Source organism: Halichoeres trimaculatus, unplaced genomic scaffold (genome assembly GCF_033239565.1).
Source record: "Halichoeres trimaculatus isolate MK-OKI-2021-1 unplaced genomic scaffold, fHalTri1.1 fHalTri1_scaffold_16, whole genome shotgun sequence".
Classification (NCBI taxonomy): Eukaryota; Metazoa; Chordata; class Actinopteri; order Labriformes; family Labridae; genus Halichoeres; species Halichoeres trimaculatus.
Window position 1 is genome coordinate 4,725,913 of NW_027437194.1, and position 26,652 is coordinate 4,752,564.

A 26,652-nucleotide genomic window follows, 5' to 3' on the forward strand; every position below is an offset into this window, starting at 1 on the left:
CTATTATTCTACATGCTCATTACTGTATAACAATACTTATTTTCTGATGTAAACTGATGTAAACATGCTTTCTCTTAGCCCAGAAATGTCCTGATACAACCAAAACATCAACATACAGGCTGAGGAGAGTGTTCCAGGCAGACACAGACACTGACACACATGTATAGAGGCCCACAGGAGACAGTTGAACAGGATTATTACGGTGTCTGGCAGGATTATTTTATCTGCTCATTACTGGTTTTCTATTTGATTGAATTGAGGCTCCCTCCAGAACTTGATTTTGCATATAATTTATAAAACTGTGCGTGCTCTCTTGGTGCTGCTTGTTCTATTCATTTAACTGATGTTTCAGTTTTGCCATGGCATTGTTTAAGTATTGTAATCAAGATATTTTAAGCCGGTATTGTATTGAATCAGAATTTTAGTAATGTGACAGAACTATTTATGGTGCAGTTGAATCTGTGTTTTTTTAGGACAAAACAAGGATAGAAAAGTAGGTAATAATTAATTGTTGAGGCTGTTAAATTTGAGGTAATACAGTTTGGTTTGGCACCATTAAAGAGGGGGTACCTTGTATTCCCATATTTCAAACATAGATATAAAGTTGGATTTTCAAACTCAAGTGTGCAGGTTTTTCACTCTGCTACATATTTATATGTTGTCAAAAGTCCAATCTCTAAACTCATCAAAACAGTGGCAAAAAGTGTCAGCAGCTCATCAAAGCACATGGAATTGTGAACACCTCATTGAGTAAGCATCACATACCTGCTGAATTCTAAAAGACTTCCAAAACGGACTTCAGGGAAAAAATATCCCCCCTCCTGTCACACCTGCCCTGATTTCAGCTCCTTTCTGTGATTGTGGGTCGTTCCAGCTGGGACGCTCTGATGGCTGCCGGCCAGCTAGCGCTGCTAACAATGCTGCCAAGCCTGAACAGCAACCAGGGAGCTACCGCAGCGTGTTAGAGGTGATCTCCCTGCACCATCTGAACTCTGTCCCCTCTGCCTGCCTCCATGTAAAGTATTTTTCCTAATCTTCCAAAGATGTTTGATAATTGTGACCAGAAAGGTCAATAGATCTGTTTTTTTTGCTTATTTTTTGTTCAACAGGCAGTGTGCTGGTTCCCACGGGGGACCATTACTTGATCAAGTACAACCGATTTGTCTAAAGACTTCACGCATCGATCAAAGGATCTATCTGTTTACTTTAGCTTCCCCTGCTTTGGTTGCACTGGTATTAATCATGTTACCCAAGACATCACCAGAGTTCTCCAGCTTCTCCTGGAGGATCTTGAAGTAATCCCTGATTATTATCCCCTTAGCAGGATCTGAGTCTACCTTGAGCTCTCGTCCCAGATGGGTATGCCTGGAAAACCTCACACAGGAGATGTGCAGGAACAGGAACGCAGATCGAAAGCGAGTTCCAGTGAGGAACTGGTTCCACATTTTTCAAAACCCAATTAATAGATTTTGAGAGCATTGATTCTGCCGTTGAGTCTCGCGGGTCCTGCAGCGTAATGTTTTTTCTCGGGTCGAGTCATGCCGTTTAAATCAAATCACTGCTGCACAAAAATGCATCGATCGTTTAATGAGGTTTTTGAATCAAATTCAATTGCCAGCCAATGGGTTTTAAAGTAAGAGTCAGCTGCTCGCCAGGATGCAGGAGTCTGAGGGTTTCATTTTACCACAGCCAAAGATGAGAAGGAAGACGAATGATTCTGGTAAAGAGAGACTGAATTTACAAGACTGAGCTCAAAACCAGTATGTATGAATGTGTAACTGCAGAGGTCTGTTTTCAACTGACTGCTGTGACAAAAATGGCTTCCCCTCCAACTCACTCTGCATGGCTCAGGGATATTAATACCATGTTTTTTTTTTTGTTGTTGTTTCTTTAAGAAAAAATGCTTTTTCTGGAAGTTTCAGTCACCAGACCCCAACAAGATAAAAAAAAAAACAATCAACATCAACAACAACAACAAAAAAAACAACACAAAAATAAAAGAAACAAAACCAAAACAAAAGCACAACAAAACATAACAAAAACAAACCAAAACAAAAGAGCAAAGAAAAACAAAAGCTTAAAAAAACAGAAGACAAAACAAAACCACAACAAAAAAAGCAAAACCACAAAACAAAACCCAACAAAAAAATCTAAAAAAACAAACAAAAATGCAAACAAAAACAAACAAAAGCAAACAAAAGCCAAAAAATAGAAAATGAAATAAGAAACAAAACAAAAAAAGCAAACAAAAGACAACAAGATAAAAAACAAACAAAAAAAAAAGAAAAAAAAAGCAAGACAGCATAAACCAAAAGCATTTGAAATAAAACAAAAGCACAACAAAACACAACCAAAAATAAACTAAAATGCAAACAAAAACAAACAAAACCAAAAAAACCCACAATAAAAACAAAAATAAAAAAAGAAAACAAAAACAAACAAAACCAAAGAAAACCACAATAAAAAACAAAAATAAAAAAAGAAAACAAAAATAAACAAAAGCAAAACCAAAACAGCAGCAAAAAAAGCAGAAGAAACAACAAAATCACAACAAAAAGCAAACAAAAAAAGCAAGCAAACCCAAAACCAAACCCAACAAAATAAAACTAAAAAACAAACAAAAATGCAAACAAAAACAAACAAAAGTACACAAAAGCCAAGCAATAGAAAACAAAATAAAACAAATCAAAACAGAAGCAAACAGAAGCAAAAAAACAAAAATTAATAAATTTTAATCATGACGTTACAAGTGCCCAAATGTGTCCTGCAAGTGCGTCACCGCAAATCTCTTGGGAGGTCATTCTGATAGCATGCAATCATATCTATTTAGTATCAAGGCAAATAAACCAAGTTCCAGTCATTGTTTCCAACAAAGTTGGACAAGTGAGTATAGAGTTTTTGCCAGAGATAGCTGGAGATTTCACTCTGCTGTGAAAGTGTGGCCCGAGGACAAGTACGCAGCAGCTTTTTTGAAACCAAATATGAAAACAGTGTTAGCAAAGTATGTCCCCCCTCTGTTTTATTTCAGCTTTACTCAAGCTGCTGTCTCTTTAAGGCTCCCCGCTCCACACACCCCCTTCTTTCTGATTGGCCAGCCCTTTGGAAGCCTGTCAGGGGCAGAGCTATGTTTGAATATGGCAGAGCCCAATTCCCCCTCTGTGACAAAAATAAGTCGTTACTCTAAGCATTATACCTCTGTGGGATAATCACAAACACTCTTTAGTAGCATTTTCAAAGGCTGCAGTAATCCTCAGAACAGCTGTTCAGCTACTGAGTGAAGAAAAAATTAATGTAAAAATCTGTCAATATATGACAGATTCTTTAATAAGGTCCAAGCTGGAAGTTGCTGCATATGTCTTGTTCTTTTCATCAGGAAGTCTTCATAGTGTTTTGGTCAAGGTATTGTTGTAGATTTTCATGCAGAAATGGATCGAGTACTTTATTTTTTTCTTTTTTGTAGAGATCCATCTTCTCTTAGTTTCAGACAGGCCTTCTGATGTGTTTGAGTGTTAAAGTGTGGCTCTCCAGGCTCGGGAAACCACTTCCTGTTTATGGGGCAGATGAGTGCAAACATGGAGTGAGAGGAGGATTCTTGTAGAGAGCTGGAAGAGGACTTTCAGTGTCTTTGATAAGTGCTTTCAGAACAGCAAATCTGGCTCTGCACTCCGCTGCTGTTTTTGGAGAAAGGTTGTGTGAGCTCTCATCTTGCTCTCGCCCTTCCTCTCACCCTTTCTCAAGCTTCTATTTCTGTGAGGCAACATACTCTAGCTGTTTATTTTACAAGAATCAGGATGATTTCAGATAAATGCAAAGCAGCCTTCAAAGTCAGTCGGAGTAACAAATAAATGCAGCGTTTTCTTTTAAAGCACTGTGGAGTCTTAAGCAGCTTTGATTTCAGCTCACTTGAATTCAAGCTATTTTTAGATCAAATGGACTGAAGAAAATGAACCCTGCATGGTGGAGGATGTCTCTCTAACTCCAAATAATAACGGGCAGACTCCTGCAGTTAATTGTGAAGATAAATTTCAGAAAGGAACAGGTCATCCAGGAACCTATCAGCGATATCCTGAGGAGGATGTAGAAAAGTACCTGAGGGTGAGGGGAAACTGTCAGCTCATAAAGCGCTTCAGGGCTTTCACTTCTCAACACCAAACTAGAGATGGGTCATGAGTTTTAGGATACTCAAATATTCATGAACTGAAAAAACCCCCCAGAAATAATATGAATAATATCTCATATTATGTCCTTAAAAAGTGATTTTTGTGCCTTTTATTCTTTATATACCCCCGTCTTAACTTTACATGTTTCGATTCTCAAAAAAATCACCATTTTTCTCACAATGGTTTTTTAGAAAACCTTTATTTCAGCTTCTGTAATGCTTTGTTTTAGCTTCTGTCTCTTTAAGGCACTCTAGTCAACAATCCCCCTTTCCTACAATTAGCCAGACCTTAGTGTTTGAGGCCCCAGCCCTTCAGTTAGTCATGAACCTGTAAGGAGATTCTCATTCATGCAAAGACCTCATCATTTTAGAAAGCCTTGTGAAGAACTTTTTTCTTCTTTCATATTCCGAATGGACCATTTTTAGATATTTATAGACAGATTTAGTCATTTTTGCAACATCAGGATATGTAGCAGGTTGAAAATCTGCAGAATCAGAGTATGGAAAAAACATAAACATACCTTGTAGGGGTTGGAGAAAAAAAATTGATATTATGTTGCATCAGGATTTTTTGTTTCATAATTTTAAATCCTGATAATTTTATTCAAAATTTATAATAATAATAATAATAATAATAATAATAATAATAATAATAATAATAATAATAATAATAATAATAATAATAATAATAATAATAATAATTATTATTATTATTATTATTTAATTTAAGTCTTGTTTATAAGCTGAGATAGAAAATGTTGAAATTTAAGATCCTCTAAATAAATCCTAATAACTAACTCACATTTGATGTATAATTTTTTGTGAAAAAATAGAATAGAATAGAAAATACTTTATTTATCTCTGAAGGGAAATTCAGTTGCCACAGCAACAACCAAAAAAAAAAAAGTAAGAAGTGTAAGAAAGTGTATAGAAATTTAAAATGGCCCTTAAGTAAGTAAGTATGGTTAGTCCAGTATGGCATTGGTGTTTCTGTTAGCCATGTCTGTGAATAGCATGATGCCTTCTGGTATTCCCTCTGTTGCTGGGTTAACACGGCTAGCTCGTCCATCTTATTGGAGATAGATCTTACGTTCCCAATAACGATGGATGGAAGGACAGGTCCACGTCGTCACTTCTTAGCTCACACCTGTGAACCAGCACGTCGTCCTCACCTCCTTCTCCTCACCTTGTGGGAAACATCCGGCCCTGCACCAGTTAGCATCAACATGCTATAGGCTGCTAACAGCTGATTTCACATGTAAACAATGCAGCCATGGTTACATGTAGGATCTCCAGAAAAACACAGGAGCTAAAAAAATAAAAATATCACTGAAGACACAGAAAGTTTGGTGTCCATGACCGACAAATGAGCCATACAAAGTAATGATCCACTCCACAACGGGGCAGAGCCTAGCAACAGTGGCTCCTGATAGAGTGTGTGGACACAATATCAGGTCTGGTTTTAAAAATGCAAACAAAACATCGAAGAAAAGCACTTAATATCAAATCGGGATCCAAAAAAGTTGTAAAAGAATACCCTCCCTCTTTGACAAATTAAAATGAGTAGTAGTTGTATTTTTGCTAAAATGCTCCTCTCTACATCCTTGGTAGCATGGGATGCCACACTGAGTCCCATTCCTTTGATTTCTACCGTTTCATTCCGTCCTGACTCACACACCTGATGCACAGCACACCTCATGGTTGCAGCCTTTGACACTGGACTGACTGAGCATAAGGAAGACATCACATGCACACCCTGATGCCGCTATTTCCTCTTTTTGCTCCTTTATAGAAACAAAAGGACTTCAACCCCCAGTGTTTGAATTGAGTTGCGCCCATTGCAAGAGGTGTTCTTTGATAGACACATTCAATAAAACTCTAAAATTGTTATTTTTGTGCCTGAAAGACTTTAGTCCTCGCGTTGGGAATTCTTTTCCCTCAGCCGCTTTGTTTCCAGCCTGATATAGAGCTACATGGTAATGTATTGCTTTTATACTTTTCATAAAGGTACACATATTTGATGCTGGGAGAGCAAATAGAGGCAAAGAGCCAAAGTGAAAACACAGCCAACATTTTCCTTTAGCTGCAGAACAACTATAATATATTTTGTTTTTTGTTTTTTTGTGATGTATTACCTGCAAAGGGTTTTTTTCACAGCTTTGTTTTCTGTGTGGTTTGGCCATAAATCATACACAGATGCAGTGCAGTGATATTAAAGCGGCTCCACTAAAGGAATATTTTGTGAGCTGAAAACAACTCTTTGGGCAGTTCAGAGCAGATCTGGAAATATACCACCTCCCAGAATCCTGCACAGCAAAAACACAGGAAACGCATTACGCTCTGCTTTTATCTGGAACACAACCACTGTGTGACCCCAGTGTGCTGTGGCAGATGGGTTCAACATGTATTCCTGTTGACAGTAAAGGTCTGGGGTGAAGCAGGACGGCAGGTTGGGTTCACAAAACAATCAAAATCACTGAACATCAGGTTTCATCGGCAGAAATAATAGAATTGCTCTTTGTTCATGAATAAATGTTTGCTTTTTCTAGATTATATATTTTTATTTGCACAAATTACCAAGCCTCATTAGGTTTAGGGTAAAATTAGGCATTTTTCCTCTCAAATGTTTCCGTTTTTAGTTGAGTTTGGAAGAAAAAACATAGCTTTTAGTTGTACTGTACAGATACAGATACAGAAATAGATTTTAGGTGAAAATAATGTGCTTTTATCAGTTTGTAGATTTTCATGATCCATGATTAAAATTTTCTGCATAAGAAGAAGATTACACTGGTCACCTGTTTGAAAGCCCCCCCAATAAATAAATAAATAATAAAAAAAAAAATAATAAAATAAAATAAAATAAAATAATAAAATAAAATAAGATAAAACAAAACAAAACAAAACAAAACAAAACAAAACAAAACAAAACAAAATAAAAAATAAAACCTAAAATAAATAAATAAAAATCGCAAAACAAAACAAAAAGGAACAAACAAAATGCAAGAGGCGGTGGTTTTTTTGAAAGAGAAAATTCAAAAATGAATTTCAGTCTTAAAGGTGGGCCTGGTAAATGTGTCACTTGTAATTAGACGCATAAAATAAAGATTAGAAAACTGCAGTTCATTGAGTGTCCACTATACATATGTTTATATGGTATTGATCCAAATATGAGACAAGGTTAATTTCAACAAAAATAATGTGAAAAAAAAAGGGTGGGGGTGTTGTCTTATAATTGGGATCTAAGCATTGACACATGCTGATAGTTATCTGGTTGTTGTGACCTGACTGCAACAGCAGAGAGCGCCAGCTTTTTGTAAAACCAGTGACCTCACCGTGGCTGAGGTCATTTGTCAGTCACAGCAGAGACGTCGTGACAGGAGATGAGACATAGAGAGACACGATGATTGTCCAGAGCAAAGTGGACCAAACGTTGGGAAAGTTGGCAGACAACTGGGGCAGAGTTTTGATGCTAGTTTTAAGATGATAAGGGATTATTAGGTAGACAAAAAATCTTAGTTATGGAGTGTTATGTCTGAAGATCCTGTGTCCAAAAAGACCGTCTGAAAAATGTGTTTTTTAAAAGAAAAGGTTATCGTTTTCCTCAATGGGGCCATTTCCAAGAAACACAGATCTTTGTGATTGTATCTAAAGCCAAAAACGAAAGCAGTCCATAAGTAGTATTTCACTGATTTTCTAAAAAAATAGTTTCTTTAAACAAAGTAAATTTTGGTTATAAGAGTTTTTTTCCTGAAGATAGGTCTTGAAAAAAGGATGGTTGTTTTAAAATCAGAGTCGTTTGATATTAGGGTCAATATGGTAGTTAACGTAATGAGACCACAGCATTTACGGGGGGCAGTGTCATATAGGTTCAACAAGGCATTATGTTGACTAGAGAGGATGACTTTTGGTGGTTTAGTTGACTAATCATGCCCATCCCTGATATATACTGCTTTGATTTCATTGTAATAGCTGTGTGTTGGTTATTTTTGAGTATTACTCATCAATACTGACTGTAGTGATTCAGAGTTATGCACCATTTGAGGCGTAGTTAATTTGATCGACATGGTATGAATGGGAGACCTGTTAGCCAAGCAGATAGGCCATGACTCCTTGATTTTGTTGGTTTCTGGATGAGCTGAAAACCATTTTCCCAATATGGCGTCCTCCAATTTCAAGCTTTTTTGCCATGTTGTGAAAGTAAAGAGTGATAACACCAAGATCACCTTCTAGTTTTGGGAGGACAGTGTGAAATTCTTGTGCATTGCTTGTTTAGATATTTCTATATTGTTCCATTCTTTGTGGACTCTGTTGAGAGATCCACAAAATTATGGGTAACATGAGTTTGCAGAGCAGAAACACACAGCAATGCTTTGCTTTTATCCACCACAGCAGGACCAGGAGTGATAAATTCAGGCAATTATGTCATCAATTAATCACCCATCCTAGCAAATGATACTTGCTGTTCGAAACTGCAAACTGCTCTAACGATTTGTATCAAGGCCAGACAGCACGTATTTCTTTGTTGATGAAATTCTTGGAGGCACACAGACACAAAATCTTTTGCAGCAACAAAATGTTCACAGAAAACCTTTTACATGTTGTGTCCAATTCTTCCTGCAAACTTAGAGAGCCCGAATAATTAAATGTCTTACATTTGTCTATTTAAACACAAAGGGATGCCATCGTTAGCCAACGCTGGTTTGTGTGTGCTGTGTATCTGCAAACAGCTGAGATTAAACCGTCACCAGCCACGGGTTGTTTGGTCAATTTGTGTTCCCAATTATTACTGAGTTATAAGACTCTTATAATTGGAAAACACTGCTGCTCGGAGAAGTGGTGGCACATCATGTTTGTCTTTTGAACTCATTAAAAACTGGATTTTACAAATGTGTGAGCTCGAAATAAAGGATCTCGCACCTCTTCTTCACTTTCTCCTTCCCTCTGGTTCTCTTGCTTGCTTGCTTTCTGTTTGTCTGATTGTTATGTCACAGGTTTGTGTTTCTTTCCCTCCCACGTTCTCCCACCTCTGCATTAAAAATCACCAATATTGTTCAAATGGAGACTCCAGCTCTTCCGCATTAACAGTGTCTCCTATGAATATACACACACACTGTGATACCTGCTACAGACATGACACACAAAAACAGCAATTAATCCTCCCACAGTTTCTGGTTGTACGCTGGATCACCCCCATGATGTTTATTTTTTATACCTTACATAATTTATAACAGGGCTGCTCCTCGGCTGTGTCACTGATACAGAGGATGGACGAGAAAGCTGATGTATGCTGCATTCAGATAAAACTAAAACATGGTGAGGATAGAGAAAATGATTTATGTTGAACATGATTTATCAAAATCTCATTTATCTGGTTAATTACTCTCCATCTGTATCTTTTAGTCTAGGCTGTATGAAGGTTTGGGATGGAATACTTATCAGGAGCTAATTTGGGTCTGAAGAGTGAAACTACACATGTATTTTTCCAGTGACCAGCAGGGGCAACGCCAATGTCTGAGTGACAGTTATTAAATCTGACTCCTTTCACTTCAATAAATCTCCAGACCACAGGTCTGCAACCTTTTCTTTTATAAAAGCCATTTTGCCTCAGCTCACTTGGATTCAAGTCATTCGGGGGACACAAAATCTCACATCCATCTTGATCTAAATTTAATTTTTTTGCAAAATTTATAAAATTTCAAAACAATTGCAAAAATTTAATTAAAGTTTAACATTTTAAAATTACCAAAACAATCAAAAAATTTTTTTAAAAAGAAGGTGGAACTTACAAAATTTGCTCAATTTCTAAACAATTGTAAAAATTAAATAAAAACTGCTAAATTTTTCTGATTTTAAATAATCTGCAAAAAGTTGCAGAAATTCAGAATGTTTTTAAATTAATTTTTTTTATAATATCTTAAAAAAGTAGTTTGTTTATAAAATTTAAAAATTAAGAAAAATTGCAAAATTTCAAAATTCTTTGCAAAAACCTTGAAAAAAATGAAATGTTAAATCTAGCAAAAACGCTTCTAAACAATTTTGAAATTTCAAAAAGTTGCAAAAAATTTTTTTTTTTTACCAATTTTTAAAAACATTTTAAAATAGAATTTAAAATCTAGAAAAAAATTTAAACAATTTTGAAATTTCAAAAATTTGCAAAAGTTTTTCAAAATATTGAAAAAATAAAAGTATAACATTTTAAAAAAAATTACAAAATCATAAATTTGCAAAAAATGTTATAACTTCCAAAATATGCTCAATTTTCAAACAATTGTAAAAATATCAAAAAATTGCTAAATTTTAAGACTGCAGATAATTTGCAAAAAATTGCAGAAATTCAGAAATTTTTGAAATAAAGAAATGCAAAATCTTAAAAAAAAATTGTTTCTTAAATAGAAAAAAATATGTTAATGAAATTCAGAAAATTTGCAAAAGTTCCAAAAAATAAAAACATTTAAAAAATGAATTGTAAATTCTAGAAATTTTTCTTTAACAATTTTGAAAATTAAAAAAATATGTAAGTATTTTTAAAAATTGTAATTTAATATTTTAAATAATTTCTTGTATTTTTAAATAATTATTGAGGTTGCAAGGGGGAAGTTTAGCCATAACAAGCTTTGTTGCAAGAGTTGATGCATATCTAGTTCTACAAAACGTCAATGCCTGATTTTATTCAGTGTGATGTCTTTAATCGTCAATACCCTCTATAAGAAAATCAGAAGTCTTTCATATTGATAATATTTTTCTAAAGCTACAAGGAGCCACTGCACTGAAAACCCTCATCCATGCCTTTTTAACCTCCCACCTTCAGCCGCCAGAGTTCTCACCTGCACAAAGCCCTGAGAGCACATCACCTCAACCCACGTACACTTCCACTGGCTCCCAATGAAATCCTGCATCCGTTACAGATCAGTTCTTCTTAACCACAAATCCTACCATGCTGTCAACCTGCAATACCTCCATGACCTCCTTTCTCCATAACCTATCCTTTATTATAAATGAGTTGAGTTGTATTGAGGTCTACAAGCTTCTAATCTTTTGAGTTTACAGTCTTTATCTCGTGTTGTTTGTCCTCTCTTAAGATCTGTGAAGACTTCAGTAGTGACCTTGAAATGGTCTCACTTTAAAATATTTGTAAACAGGCGCTTCGCGATGATGTGTGCCTGAAGTCTGGTTCATATTGGAGAAGCGTGGCTGCAGTTGCACTGCTGGGGGGCAGTTGTACTCGGCCAGTGTGACCGTGCCCTCAGTATCTGTTGTCAGGTCAGATTTTATCAGGAGAACACAACAAGAGAAAACAACAATATGCCAGTGAGCAAAGTGAGCAGTGTGAAGTAAGTTGACCAAGTGAGAAGTAAGATTCTTTTCCTTGAAGAAGACGATTTCCTGAGTTTATTTTTAGTAATGGTGAGGTTATAGTCAGTAGATGTGCTCTGGTATGACATAACAAGGATTTCCTAATGTGACAAAAATGTCTTGATCAGAGAACAGTGTAGAAAAAAACCTGCTCGCTGTTTTTTGCTTCCTAAGAAAAAAAGCATGTCCTGGCTAGAGTTGCATTATTGGTGACGGTGCTGATGGGAAATGGAGTCTTAATCCTGAAAAACGCTGCTGACCCTGACCAACGGTGTCACTGCATTCAACGCCAAATGGAAAGTCATACAGCCTTTAATGCAGAAAAACATTATTTTCATAAATCATTTCCTGTCAGTAGCAAAACGGACAAAAGCAAAGTCCTGGATTACTTAGCATTTCAACCTTTGTGTGAGTGTGAGTGTGTGTGTGTGTCATGAATTCATATCCTTGTTTTCATGGATGTTTTTGCCAAATGTTTGAACAGTCTGGACTCTAAAACTGTGAGAGTACACGGCTTGCGTTCCTCCCACGACTAGCTGGCTAGCTTTCTCAGTTTCTCCACTATTGTTTTCAGTTGTTATTTCCTAATTGCTGCCAGACAGAGAGGCAGATATGACACAATGAAAGTTCTCACTCATGACTTGAACAGTGCTTTTAAATCACCGGTCACCAACTGCTTGTGAGATCCTTTTTTTTTTTTTTTTTTTTACCAGTGCATAGAGATGGGAATCAAAAACCTGTTCCCGTTGAGAACCAATAAGTATCATTACAATCCATCAATATCATTAGTCTTTATGCTGAACGATTCCCTTATCAATTCTTTACTCTAGACAGGAGCATTTTTTTCTCTCCTTATTCAATACATTCAGCATGGTATAAATCTCCTTATTTGCAAAAAACAATATAAACAAATTAGCACTAGCTTGATGCCAACACAAATGGGAAATTGCATCTATATGCTAGTTGATTGGTATAACTTTGGCTTCAGAATAGAATTTCAACTTTCATCACAGAAACATATCACAGTTAGTTTTTGTGAACAATACTCAGGACTCTGAATGTCAAAATTCAAACAGGTCAATGAAAGAAAGGGTATGCAGGCTCATGGTTGGCTTCAAAACTACGGCAAGGTTCCAAACAAGTCAGTGTAAAGTTATAACCGCTTCAAGACACTAGATGGCCTACTTGAGTCAATTACATATAACAAACCAGTACATCAGCGCCAGATGACATGCAATTTTTACTTATTTTGTTTGTTTACGTCCAGAGATATCCAGATCCAGCGACCAATTAAAACCTTTAAAGCTACTTTTTGTACAGAAAAAAAATCCAGGAGGAATTGATCGGAAAATTAATTAATCTTATTGATACCCACTATTTAAAGTGATACTCCGGGATGGAACAAGTTGGGTCCTATCACAAGGTTTAGGGCAGAAATTATCCCTACAGCAGTGTTTTTGTGCAGCAGAAGCCCAGAGCGCTCGCACCAAACACCCCCTCCCTGCTCCTCTGCAGGTTTCCTCTGCACTCAGACGGGGCAATATTTTACTTGACCAAAAACACAAATAAACGGACTCCCACAGGAAAAATCTGATATCGGTCTGCATTCACGCTTTATTTAGAGAATTTTCAGCACGTTACTTTCACACAAAAACACTGCTAGATAAGGCTCTAGTTCTCATCGTGTCTCTTTGTCCTGGCACACTATCTGCGTTTATATCTGGCACGCGTTGCTTGCGGACTGATACACTAAGTGGTGAGCGCCTCGTAGCCAGCTGTGGCTCTGCAGCGGACGTAGCGCCGTTTTACGACACGATGAGAACTAGAGCCTTATTTAGCAGTGTTTTTGTGTGAAAGTAACGCGCTGAAAATTCTCTAAATAAAGCGTGAATGCAGACTGATATCAGATTTTTTTGGTGGGTGTCCATTTATTTGTGTTTTTGGTCAAGTTAAATATGGCCCCGTCTGAGTGCAGAGGAAACCGGCAGAGGAGCAGGGAGGGGGTGTTTGGTGCGAGCGCTCTGGGCTTCTGCTGCACAAAAACACTGCTGTAGGGGTAATTTCTGCCCTAAACCTTGTGATAGGACCCAACTTGTTCCATCCTGGAGTATCACTTTAAGCAGAGTTTGTCTAGTCTTTACAGTACTGGTTGAGTTGAACTGTGAATTGCATTCGATTGAAGCTATCCTACTGGGCATGTATCATTAGTGAAATCCAGGCACTGCCCCTCTATATCCAGACGAAAGTTTAGAGGTGAGGGATGAGAGGAGGATAGAGAAAGAAAAATAAAGAAAGAAATAGAGGAAATGAAGAGAAAATTGAGTCACAGTTTTAAAAACTGCTTTCACTTTTCCTATTTCTAAAAAAACCCCCAAAAAAACACTTATAGCATTTTACCTATCTACTTTAAATGTTTCTGTTTACTTCAATTTTGAATTTCAGTCAAATAACCCTGTTCTAAATCCTCCTCAAAGTACATTTGAGGTGGGTGATTTTGGACACAAGAAAAGACTTTCATAATACTTTCCCAACTCCTTGTGTAGTCGAAGGCTGCCAGGCACTTCCCTTCAGCTTTTAGTTTGAGTCAAAGTTTCAGAACAAGTTCGAGAGCAATAATTAGAATAACCTAGATATGCCATAAGCGTCTGTCATCTTAGGAAAAATGTATCGTGATAAAAATAAAGCTGTTTATCCCACAGAATATGAGTTGGTGAACTCCACTCCTGATATAAATTACGTCTGATAATCTGTCCAGTTCTTCTGTGCTCATTTGGAAGACTCCAATGTCGTTAAAAAACCCATTCTGTTATGTAATCCCTGTGGCGGGGATCCACTCTCCCACAGCTCCCACAGCTTTGTCAAAAAGTTGTCAACTGTTTCCTGGCAATCCCAGACAGGAAGAATAAATGGGCATCTTGCACTCATCCCAAATCTGATGTGTCATATTGTGAGTGAAATGTCGTGCAGTGGAGATCCCAATACACAGCACACAACTGGGTAGTTTGTGTTGCAGTCACTACCAATAAATCAGGACGTGCAGGTCAGGGCCTGAGCGGTGGTCATGATATGTACGGAGGATCCTCTGTGGACCATTAAAAGCATTCTGGACAAGCAGGGACACTGGTGCACTTCCTCTTTCTCAGACAGAAAGACACTATCCATCAAACAAATAAAGAAAACCAGACATGCATGTGGGAACAAACATGTTACAGCCGTCTGGGTGGTGATAACCACATTTATCATGTGTATTGTTTAATTTGCTGCTGATTGCTTCGTGGAAAAATGATCCTGTTAAAATGGAAATCCTGTTTTGGACAAATGACACCATTTACGCCCATCACTGATGTCATACTGAACGACTGGAGTTACCAAAGAAAGATGGTCCGTTTAATGGAAAAGCCTTGCAAATTACAAAACTGAATCATACACTAATGGCTAATAGGATTACTGTACAAATGTATGGATGTCACGGTGGAAATGAAACTCACACTATGAGTAAATCATCATCCATGCTCTACCAAAGCTCTAAAATCATTGTTGAACTTAACTGCTCACATTTTCGAGGCATTGAAAACAGTCAATAGTATTGGTCAGATAAGGGGAGCAGAAGTGTCTATGAAGCTAAAGAAGCACCACAGTGCCCACCTGTCCAAAATGCTTTCAATGCTCCACAGTTGCCTACAAGTCCTGATTTATCGGTAGTGACTGCATCACAAACTATCCAGTTGTGTGCTGTGTATTGGGATCTCCCCTGCACAACATTTCACTCACACTATGACACATCAGATTTGGGATGAGTGGAAGACAGTCATACATGAAGTCCTTTGAAACAACAGCATCTCAATTAAAACCCTTCTCTGCTCTATCCCAGCACCAGAGCTGACAAGTCTTATTTCAAGCCATTGTGTCGACTTCCACTGCTTCTGCTTTGTAGGCTTCTTGCCAGGGGACAATATTCAGTTTAAAAAGAAGAAGCTTATAGTAAGGTGCTAAAAGTTGGGTCCTATCACAAGGTTTAGGGCAGAAATTACCCCTACAGCAGTGTTTTTGTGCAGCAGAAGCCCAGAGCGCTCGCACCAAACACCCCCTCCCTGCTCCTCTGCTGGTTTCCTCTGCACTCAGACGGGGCCATATTTTACTTGACCAAAAACACAAATAAACGGACTCCCACAGAAAAAATCTGATATCGGTCTGCATTCACGCTTTATTTAGAGAATCTTCAGTGCGTTACTTTCACACAAAAACACCGCTAAATAAGGCTCTAGTTCTCATCGTGTTGTAAAACGGCGCTACCTCCGCTGCAGAGCCACAGCTGGCTACGAGGTGCTCGCCGCTTAGTGTATCAGTCCACGTGCCAGATATAAACAAACGCAGGTAGTCTGCCAGGACGAAGAGACACGATGAGTACTTGAGCCTTATATGACCCATATGACCTTTACTTTAACAACACATACACCAATGTAAACAAACTCATCTGCTCCTACAGTCACAGTTAGTGAAGTCAGGCCTGGATGTAACAGTTTAGAAGTTTTTAGGGCGAGGCAAGGCAAATATATTTATGTAGCACATTACAGCAAGACAATTCAAAATGCTTTACAGAGAAAACAAATTAAAAGAAAACAATTAAAAAGCATATTAAAAATAATCAGACACAATTAAACAAAATTTTAAAAAAGTAAAAATAGATTTTGAACCAGATTTTAATATAAAAGTCACAATGCAGAGATGTAAAATTGTGTGATTGAAAAAAACAAAACAAACAAACAAAAAAAAAGAGGTCGGAAAAGACAACATGGGCAGGTAGAGGTTCGTCACTTCAACAGGAAACTGTTCTGCTGCTGAGACGAATCAGACACAGATCTGGTGAAAGTCTGAAGTTGGAAAACCCCTGGTGCTAGATGCTACCTAAAGGAATTTAAAAAAGAAAACAAAACAAAAAAAACAATCTGTTCGTTTGCATTTTGAAAGCTCTATACATGTGTGTCAGTGTCCGTGTCTGCCTGGAACCCCCTCCTCAGCCTGTATGTTGATGTTTTGGGATGTTTCTGGGTGGAGAATGGAAAAAAAACACATTATCTCTTTCTTTTTTTCCCTTGTAGGACTCTAATAAGAACTGAAATTGAATAAACACGGTGGTGAATGAATATCCAGGAACTAATTATCATGTATATTTGCATTTTGAAAGCTGATTCACTTACCCTCCCTGTACCTGTGATACATTATTCATTATTAAAGTATATATGACTATGCTAACAGAAGACACATGCACGCACATTTACACACAGATGGTTCCAACGAATCTAAAGCAGCTATCAAATGACATCCTCTGTACATGTGTAGGTGTTGAATACACACAGAGTGTTTATTATTCTTTCCTTTGTTCTTTTTCTTTCTCATTAGCTCTAACTTTCCCTCCAACAGAAGCACACATCCCTCTCACCGCTCCACACCGATCCGTCTCCTTCTCTGTGTTCCTCTCCCTCTCTGTCTCTCATGTTTATTTCATGGGGCCCTCCAGCATCTCAGAATAAATAAATTATACATTTCATTATGCACTCATTTCAAAGCTCCTTTCAGGAAAGGGACTTAGCTCATTTGTCCCTGAGCTTCTGTTTATCCTAAATGCCTGCATCAGACATGATCATGAGCGTCTGGGAGCCCTGACTGTCCGTGCTCGTTTGTCATGTTGTGGAGCTAATTCCCACAAAGTCTGCTTCAAAAAAAAAAAAAAAAGCTGCTGCATCAGAAAGAAAATTTCTAATGCTGAGACTGGGCGTTGATCCGAGGATTAGATACAGCAAGTAGGCAGAGAAAACACGTCAGGGCACACACCAAAGGAGTGCTTGGATAAATTATCTTGTGTTAGATGTCAGAGCTGTCACTTAAAAGTCAACAGTCTGAATCTGAAGTCAAAAACTCTGGTCAGCTCCAATTTCAGTCACATAAATGAAGTGTGGTTATTTTTAGCCTTGTCATTGTACAAAGCTGCCACACAAAGATTGATGTAAAAAAAAGGAAAAACAACAAGAACAAAACCCTTTGTGTTTAAGTGACCCTCAAAAGTTGGTGAGAAGCTTTCATAACAGGAGCTGTTATACTTGTGTGTTTCATCTCACACACTTATGCTTGCTAGCTGTTAGCTAACTTTCAGATTGCCAGCTTGTGTATGCTTCCTTTAGTGTTCATAGTTTTTAAGAGTGTTACCAGGAGCTGAGCCATCCATGGAGGTCTTTTTTTAATTATTTCTTGAGAATAGCTGAGGGGAAACTGCAAAAAGTAATAATTATTTTTTAAAAGTTTCTTCAAAGGTAGAGTCTGCAGGAATAATCCTGCTCTATCGTCTTCTAAAGGCCTCTTAACATGTGTGTCAGTGTCTGTGTTTGCCTTGAACCCCTTCCTCAGCCTTCCTTGTTGATGTTTTGGTTGTTTCGGGACATTTCTGGGTGGGGAATGGGCCAGTGTGCAAGTAACTTTGTGTGTTGATTATAGCAAATGGAATAAGCAATTCCAAGCGGCTACAATAGTGGACGTAGCACAGAGGAAGAAAAACACAACTAAGTTGAAACAAAACGTCAAACAGATAAAGATTTTTCCTAACTGAGGGTGAAGCTTGCCTGATTTTCATTTGCTTTCAAGAACTTTGAGAGCAGCATTTGGCAAAGAGTGATGCAAGTTAGCTTTCTGCTAAACAGGTATGTGTCAAACTCACTAGCCTGCTGATAGCTAGGCTAGCGGGTGTGGTTCATGTGGCTTTGGTCGGAATCCATGTAGCTGGGTGTGTGCTGCAGCTGGCACTGATCCAAGGAGAAGGAGGAGGAGCCCAGTTTGAATTTTATGTTTACTAACAAGTAATGAAAATTCCTGCAAACCCTATCTTAAACACTTTCTGCGCTGGTTGTGGCAACTTGGTGCGAACTCTTCAGTTCTTCTTAGAGAGATAGATTTTGGCACCAGGGATGGAGCCACAATTTCCATTTTGGGTAGGCTTTAAATAAAAAAAAAGTTAATAAATAACTATTGCTAGATATAGATATAGTACAGTTACTCTGTATGTTTTAAAGCAGATTTGGTTGCTTTTTGATCCTTTAGTATTTGATAAAATTTTAGTGCATAAGACGGCAATGGCTTTCAATGTTAATGGCCAAAGATTAGCACTCTAACGCACCAATGGGCTGCACTTCCTCAACTTTCTATGTATTATAGGCTGTAAGAGCAGTTACCACACTTTTACCACAGTTAAATAAAAGATAAAAAATTAACAGTCTTTCCCAAAATCATTCTCTTGTCCTATTGGTTTAACGTGAGGCTGAATGAGGCATAACTTTTTTACCAACAGGCTCAAAGATTGCTAAACTTGGCTTATTCTATAAAGACAGGGCATCTAACAATAACAATCATAACATACATTACAATTGGGCAAATTGGGCGGAAAGTGATAAAATTTTTTATAAAACTCCTCTTTAAATCTGATTTAAAAAAAAAAAAATAATAAAATAAAGAAAAAATATTTTTTCCAAAGAAAAGTTTGAGGTGGGCTTGCCAGAAAATGGGTGGGCGTGGGACTGTTGGGCCCACCTGTGATGCCGCCCCTGCTCCAACAGCAACTAATATGATAAAAAAAAAGAAACCCTGAAAAAATCAGTTTTAGGAGAAAAAGGCCTGTTTTATAAGTTTTTAACCAAATTTAGAATTTTTGAACACACTTAGCACAAGAATTAAGGAACTTAGTGTTAGATAGATTTTTTGATGTAACAATCCTTCTTGGCGTCTTATACTGTTGGAAAGTTTATTTATAAGAAGGATGAGCAGCAGAGTTGAGTATGTTGGTGTACCCATGAAAATTTGGCCAATGCCAAACCCCAAAAAATTGTACACTAACTAGACATGCTACAAGCTACAGCAGACAACAATGAAGTTACAGTGATACGCTACTCAGTAGCACATTACCCACTACACTTAACCAGCAGTGCTGTCTCGCCTCTTCCATAGGGGGCGCCAAAATCAATGCAACCTAAAACTTTCTCATTGAAGCTTTATCACATGACTCACTAAACTGATACACTAAAGTCTTCTGTGACAGCTAAAGCAATGTATCTTTGTGTCAATATTACCGACCATTTTTCACATGCCTCTCCATCACAGCTGAATACTGGTCGCTTTCAAAATCTAACAACAGTGAGGCTACAGGAAATGAGACAGTTTTATTTCCACACCAGGAAAAACAGTTTGATTTTGACAGCAAAAAGCAGATTTTTTTATCCTTAATTCTGTGTTTTTTTCTCCTGCATGGCAGCCGTCAGCTTTCCTTCCATGTTTTCTTGTACATATTGGTTTTAAAAGCCGCCTACACTGGTCCTGCTGGGTCACGCTCTCAGCTTCTAGCCCTCTTGCCTGCCGCTGTGCCATGATGGAGGGCCATGTGTGGTCGTGCTCCGCTGCAGCCCGACTGACGTTAGTTGTGTCGTGTACTTGGCTCATCTCCTGCAGACAAGCCGCACACGCTGAGGGTCAGTTTGACCCATGGTGGCGAAATGCTCGAGCCAGTGGATTGTTAAAAAGAGTGGGGTATTCCATGCACACATGGGCGGGCATGAAAAGAGCGTTTTATATTTTTTTCACTTACATTCACAATATACTCAATGCATAGGTGCACATATGGCACATTAACTCACGTAGATTCACACACAAACACACAAAAATACACGTATGCATTTATGTAGACACACAATGCCAAGAGAACGCTTGGACCCTCTCTGCGCCCCATATGGACACTCTCAGCCATCTGTCCTCCTGTCTCTGTGCCAGGCACTGCTCATTCAATCTCCTCTTCCTCTATTGGACTGTAGTGCCGCCCCACTGCAGTAGGCCCCAGCATTTTAGCCCTTTTAAATGAACTGCAGTAACCCAACATGAAACGCTATCTGCTCTTCAGCAAACAGCATCTCAAAGGACAAACTCCCCAGAGCTTTCCAGGTGAAGGCTCTTTCTCCTGCTGTGGAACTGCAACAGTTAAGGTGGAAATCTCTGAGGTATATTAAAGTCTTCATCCATCTGAGGCTGTGCAATGCAGCTGAAATCATCACTAAATTATTGATAAGTGCTTTTCTGGCAGCAGCACAAAGTTTGTCACTTCATTGAACATTTCATCTGAAGAAAATGTAATTTATACGATTTAAAAGTGGATTGTTCCTGTCATTCAAATGAGTTTTCTTGTCAGCAAATGAAAATTTTATGAAACTTTACATTTGTGTTTTCCTTGCAGATTAATATCCAGGATATTTTTAATGAGAGAAAAATGTAATTACCGTCCATTGTTTGAATTTCTTACACACCATAGTTATTTATGCATAAACTTGGGGCTGTGCCTGCTGTTTTGTGTGGCCACATTCAGCCACTGCAGCTTTTATCTGCTTCATTTTGCGTCTACGAATAAAATTGTCAACTCTCTTGAAAACTTTCAGTCGACAAGTCAAAAGTGATAAACACTGAATGTCAAATGGAATTTGAGCATCACTGAAGTGCCTTCATTATCACAACAGACACAAATACACATGGTACACCAACACAACATGAAAACATGACAAATACCTCAAGGATCCAAAACATCATACATCAGACAAGACTAATGTGAGCAGTCAACAGCTTCCCAAAAGCCTGAGAGTGTGATTTACTGCAGACCTGTTGATGAAACACTCTGCTAGTCTAAGTCATGGTTTTACACCACGCCAATGCAGCACTGCAACATAAGAAAGTAAGAAACTGTATAGAAAGTGCAAAAAGCTCCATAAGAAAATAGATGCTGACAGTTTGTCCATCATTGTCCAGTCAGCCAGCCTCCACCTCCACAGGGTCCAGGACTGAGCTTCTTCAGCAGTCTGTTCAGTCTCTGTCTCCTGGATCCTGTCTGCTCACAGCAGGTGAAGCACTTCCAATGTGGTGTTGGTGTCTGATGTTAGCTCTGTTAGCCATGTCTGTGAATAGCGTGATTCTACTCTGCCCTCTGGTATTCCCTCTGTTGCTAGGTTAGCATGGCTAGCTCGTCCATCTTATTGGAGATAGATCTTACGTTCCCAATAACAATGAATAGAAGGACAGGTCCATGTCGTCACTTCCTAGCTCACACCTGAGAACCAGCACGTTGTCTTCACCTCCTTCTCCTGACTTTGTGGGAAACATCAGGCCTTGCACCAGTTAGCCTTGACATGCTACAGGCTGCTAACAGCTGATTTTACATGTACAAACAATGCAGCCATGGTTGCATGTAGGATCTCCAGACAAACACAGGAGCAAAAATAGTGAAAATATCACTGAAGACAAAACCAGTTTGGTGTCCATGACCAATAAATGAACCATACAAAGTAATGATCCACTCCAAATACCAAAAATTTAACAAATCAATTTCAATTTAACATATTTATTTCTCAATAGATAAACTTGTAATGCTATGTTCATGTCTAGTATAGAAAATTGCCTACTCTTCCTCTCTCTCACAATCACAATGATGTGTTTAGGTACCGAAACATGTTACCTTTTGATTTTAAGTGAATCGGTACTTGGTACTACAGACAGAATTTAGTTGGTACCTACAAAAGGACCTAATTCGGTACCCACTCCTGTTAGGTGAAATTTATTTCATTATCTGGTTCCTAAAACAAGATAATGGAACTATGAATGGGATTAAAATCTGCAATTTATCATGGTTTAAAAAATTATAAAATACTGTAGGGCTATCCCAGAAAAAAACCTTTATGTGACATTTTAAGTTCCTGTGATGAACTCTCAGTTTGTGTTTATTTTGGCGCCCCCTTTGGCAAAAGCAGTAACTTATTCTTGATGATTTTTTTTTCTGTTTATGGCTTTTTAATTTAGCAAATTTTAAACTATTGACATAAATCTAAACTTGTCAGAATCCTACCCCACATGAGCTTTAATGTTACTGGATTGACAGAACAAAGAAAAATGTCACCATTGATACTCATGACATGTTAAGCAAACCTTGAAAAAGCTACGGCATTTGTGGCTCTCATGTTAGAAATGAAATAAAATAAAATGTTGTCTTTGATTCCTCAGACTCACACACCCTGTAGCTGTATTTCTGTATTTGATATGTTACACCAAGGCCCCACTTTAAATTCCTTGTCTGACACAGACTTCCATGTATGTTTGAGTTTCAGGCTCCATTCCTCTTTTTAAATATGTAACTGCTACCACTCTAGCTCCTGGGTGCTGTAGCAGTGACATCTCAGGAAGAAAGTATGAGTCACTCTCCCGACCCTGAGTCTGTGGAGCACGAGTCCCCAGGGGAGCCAGTCTGTTAGGAACACTGTTCCAAGTAGCTGATAGGCTCAACCTTAAAAGGTGTGATGCTATCCTCAGACATGTCACCTCATCCAAAAAAAAAGCTGCCTTTTCACTGCCTGGTGGTGACTCCTTCGATAGGATGGAAGTGAGAAAACCATGGGTTATTTTCAGCAAATTTGTTCTCTCGCTCCCCTTTGATCACACTTCTCTTTCTTGTGTAAATTACAAACAGACGTTAGTCCTCATGGGATGGAGCAACAGTGGCAATCGTGATGGAAAAATGGGAGGTGGGAGGAAAGATGAGAGCCATATTTTTTCATATGTTTCAGTTCCTAGTGAGTATCTCTGCACAGAAAGTACTAAACAACACCTGATTGTTCAAAATAAGACATCCATACATAATCTATTCATTCCCTGGCTGTATTAAATACTTGGTAAAGTATTGATGAGGCCAGGCGCTGCCCTGTTGTGGCTGTCTGTTACAGCAGCTCTCTCTTCCTTGTCCATTTCTAGTAATTTTTTTCGTCTCTTTTTTTGTGATCTTTGCATTCGGAGTGGATCATTACTTTGTATGGTTCATTTGTTGGTCGTGGACACCAAACTGGTTTTGTCTTCAGTGATATTTTCACTATTTTTGCTTATGTGTTTGTCTGGAGATCCTACATGTAACCATGGCTGCATTGTTTACATGTGAAATCAGCTGTTAGCAGCCTGTAGCATGCCAATGCTAACTGGTGCAAGGCCGGATGTCTTCCCACAAGGTGAGGAAAAGAAGGTGAGGAAGACATGCTGGGTCTCAGGTGTGAGCTAAGAAGCGACGACATCGACTTGTCCTTCGAACCATGGTTTTTGGGAACATAAGATCTAGCTCCAATGCGATGGACGAGCTAGCCGTGCTAACCCAGCGACAGAGGGAATACCAGAATACCAAAAAGTCACTTCCCATCAGTATACTAAATCAAAAACGTCAGTTTCACCTCAGAAAGTCAGAAAATAATGTGAATTTCTGCCATAAGACCTACCCCTGATAAGGAAAAGTAGAGCAACATCCTGTCCTGCAATCCAGACAACAACATCCAAAGCTGTTGAGTGCAAGCCACAAAGTTACTTGAGCAGTACTGATAAAAGCAGCAATTTTGAAAGTTATGACACTTACCTCATATATTTTTAAAGGTGTGTCAACTGCAGAGCTCAGAGAAGAAGAAGGAGAGCTGAATGAGGACAGAAATATGTACATAAATGTTCTTGCAAAGTCCCGCTCACCTTGAATCTGCTCTGCATCGTCACAGGAAGCAAACTCCTTACCAAGCTATTAGTGAGCAAACTTCAACAACTTGTGATGCGATAAAAGTTTGCACAAAAATAAAAGAAAACTGCAAAGAAGCTGTTTATTACAACCCAGATTTTGTTTTACACAATTGCATTATCCTAATTTAACAAGTACAGCATCTGTAACTTCTACCTTCACAAAGGTGTGTGAGCCCTCTGTCACCGTGGAGACTGCAGAGCCTCCAGCTCTATGCCTGTTAAAGGTCCGGAGAGGTGGAGGGACAGTTTCTCTATGACTTCAATTTACCTAATTTTCAGCCTCAAAATAATTTACAAAGTAAGTTATAGGGGAAAAAATAGGGCTTTTGCTTTCATCTTAACTAAATTAATCACACCGCAAATTAATGCGTTAAATGTTAATTCGATTAACTCATTGGTTGCCAGCCATTTTCAATGTAAAGACCAAGACCAAGACCAAGAGTGGACTCTTTTTTTTGTCTCTCTTCCTGTTTTTGATCAAAAAAACAGACCAAACATCCTTTTTTGATCGCATTCGTCTCGGACACTCCATCCTCTGATCCTCTCCATGATCTCCGTCGTCTTTTCTCACGATGGCGCCGCTCTTTCTCTCACAACTACCGCGACACATCCTCAGTTGGAGCATGAGCTGCCTGAAATTTTCTGACTTGAAGCGTCTCGCTGTGTCTCTGTCATCTCACATCTTCTCCTCATATCCGTGCTGAGCTCTCGTCCAAAGAGCACACCGCTCTCACCCACAGTAGTTCATGAGCAGGATTTTGATTGACAAGCTCCTCCAGACCCTACCTCCCCCTGCTAAAAAACACAATTTACTTTACGTCAATGGCAGCGAACACAGACTTTTTAATTTATTGCAACTCAGATTCTTTATTTGGGGACCTAAAGCAGATATGAGATTAAAATGCAATTAATTTGATTAATTACAAATCCTTTAATTAGATTAATTTTTTTATCATCTGACAGCACTAAAAAAAAAGTAGTGTCTAAAAATTCTGATTTAGATTTGTTTTTTTTTATACTGTGCTGTCTTGAGGTTGAGTCACTTTTGGAGGCAGCCTCAAGTGGCCGTTTGGAGTACTACATTTATATTGATGTTAACTTGTACATTTAAGTGTTGTCTGACAAGGAGGTTTTTTAGTTTGTCTGTGATTCTACTAACCAATTTGGGCTGGACATTTTAACACTGTATCTATACCATCAGTAAAAAATTAGGTATATCAGATTTTGTATTGTGTTTATAAAATTCACAGGGGAATTCTGTATGATAACTGAAACAGACAGTAAAACATGACTTAAGATTTCGTATATGTCAGTATTTTGTTGTTTTTACCTGCACAGGATCGACCACATATTTGATTTACAAGTCTGCCAGACTCAGCACAGGGAGGGAAACCCTCATGCTTTTGAATAATAGGACTGTACATCGTAGGATTCCTCTCCCAGCATAGCAGTGACCTCCCATATGCATCAAATATGAGCCAGGAGTGTTTGAAGTCCAAGAAGCAGCAGGCTATGCTGCCTTCTGGGCTTTCACTCCACAGTCAGGCATCCCCTCTCTCGTATACCATGGTGTGTCACTCAGAGTATACTTCAAAGAGAAAACTCAGCGTGAATTCACAAAGACTGGTGACGTCTAGTTGACTTGAAACCTTTACAACCACTTCATTGATCAGCGTAGTCAACAAAACGTCTTTCATCAGATCAGTGAATATCAATCAGTTTGCATTTGTATCGTGTGCAATCACAACAGACAGGTCTTGGCCTGTTCCTGTCACACTATTTACAAAGACAAAACTCAAAGAAAAAAAAATCCCATGAAAAGGCAGAAACCTTGAGCTGAACCAGACTCATTCTGGAGAGAGATCTGTTTTGATCAGTGTGGTGTTGGAAAGAGGGATAAGAGAGAGTTTAAATTCACTTTTGGCGTTGTAGTAGTGAGGATAATGGTAGGAATGCAATGGCAATAGCAGCTTGGGTATGGCATACATTAAATTGGTAATGCTAAATTGGTATGTAGTTTGTAATTTAACTAACTGTAATCATTTTCAAGTTCCTAATGGTTTCTTTCTTTTTCTTTTCTTTTCTTTTTTTTTTTTTTTTGCATTTCAGTTGAATTCAGCAATGTGCCGATTATATGCAGATGTGTGGCTGTATTGAGAACCAGCCAACCACCTGTGCAGTAGAGTTTTTTTGTGCTATCCCATCTGTTGGTAACTTTTTGCCATAATCTGAGTCATTTAAATTAAAATCTGCACTCTACAAAGTTTTTCTTCAAATGCACGAAAACCGAATAAGAGAGAAATGGAGCGGTAGCTTCCTTATTTTGCTGCCATTTCTTATGTACAATACCATAAAACAACAAAATGACCCTCTACTTTTTATGTTGGTGTATCAGATGCTGCTCACCATCTTGCAAAACAAATGTCTTGTTTTAGTGTTTGATGGTTTGTTTTAGGTAATTGTTTTTATTGTTTTCTAATTATTTTTAGGAATGATGAAAGAATTTTTAGAGTAGAGTTGAGTAGTTCTTG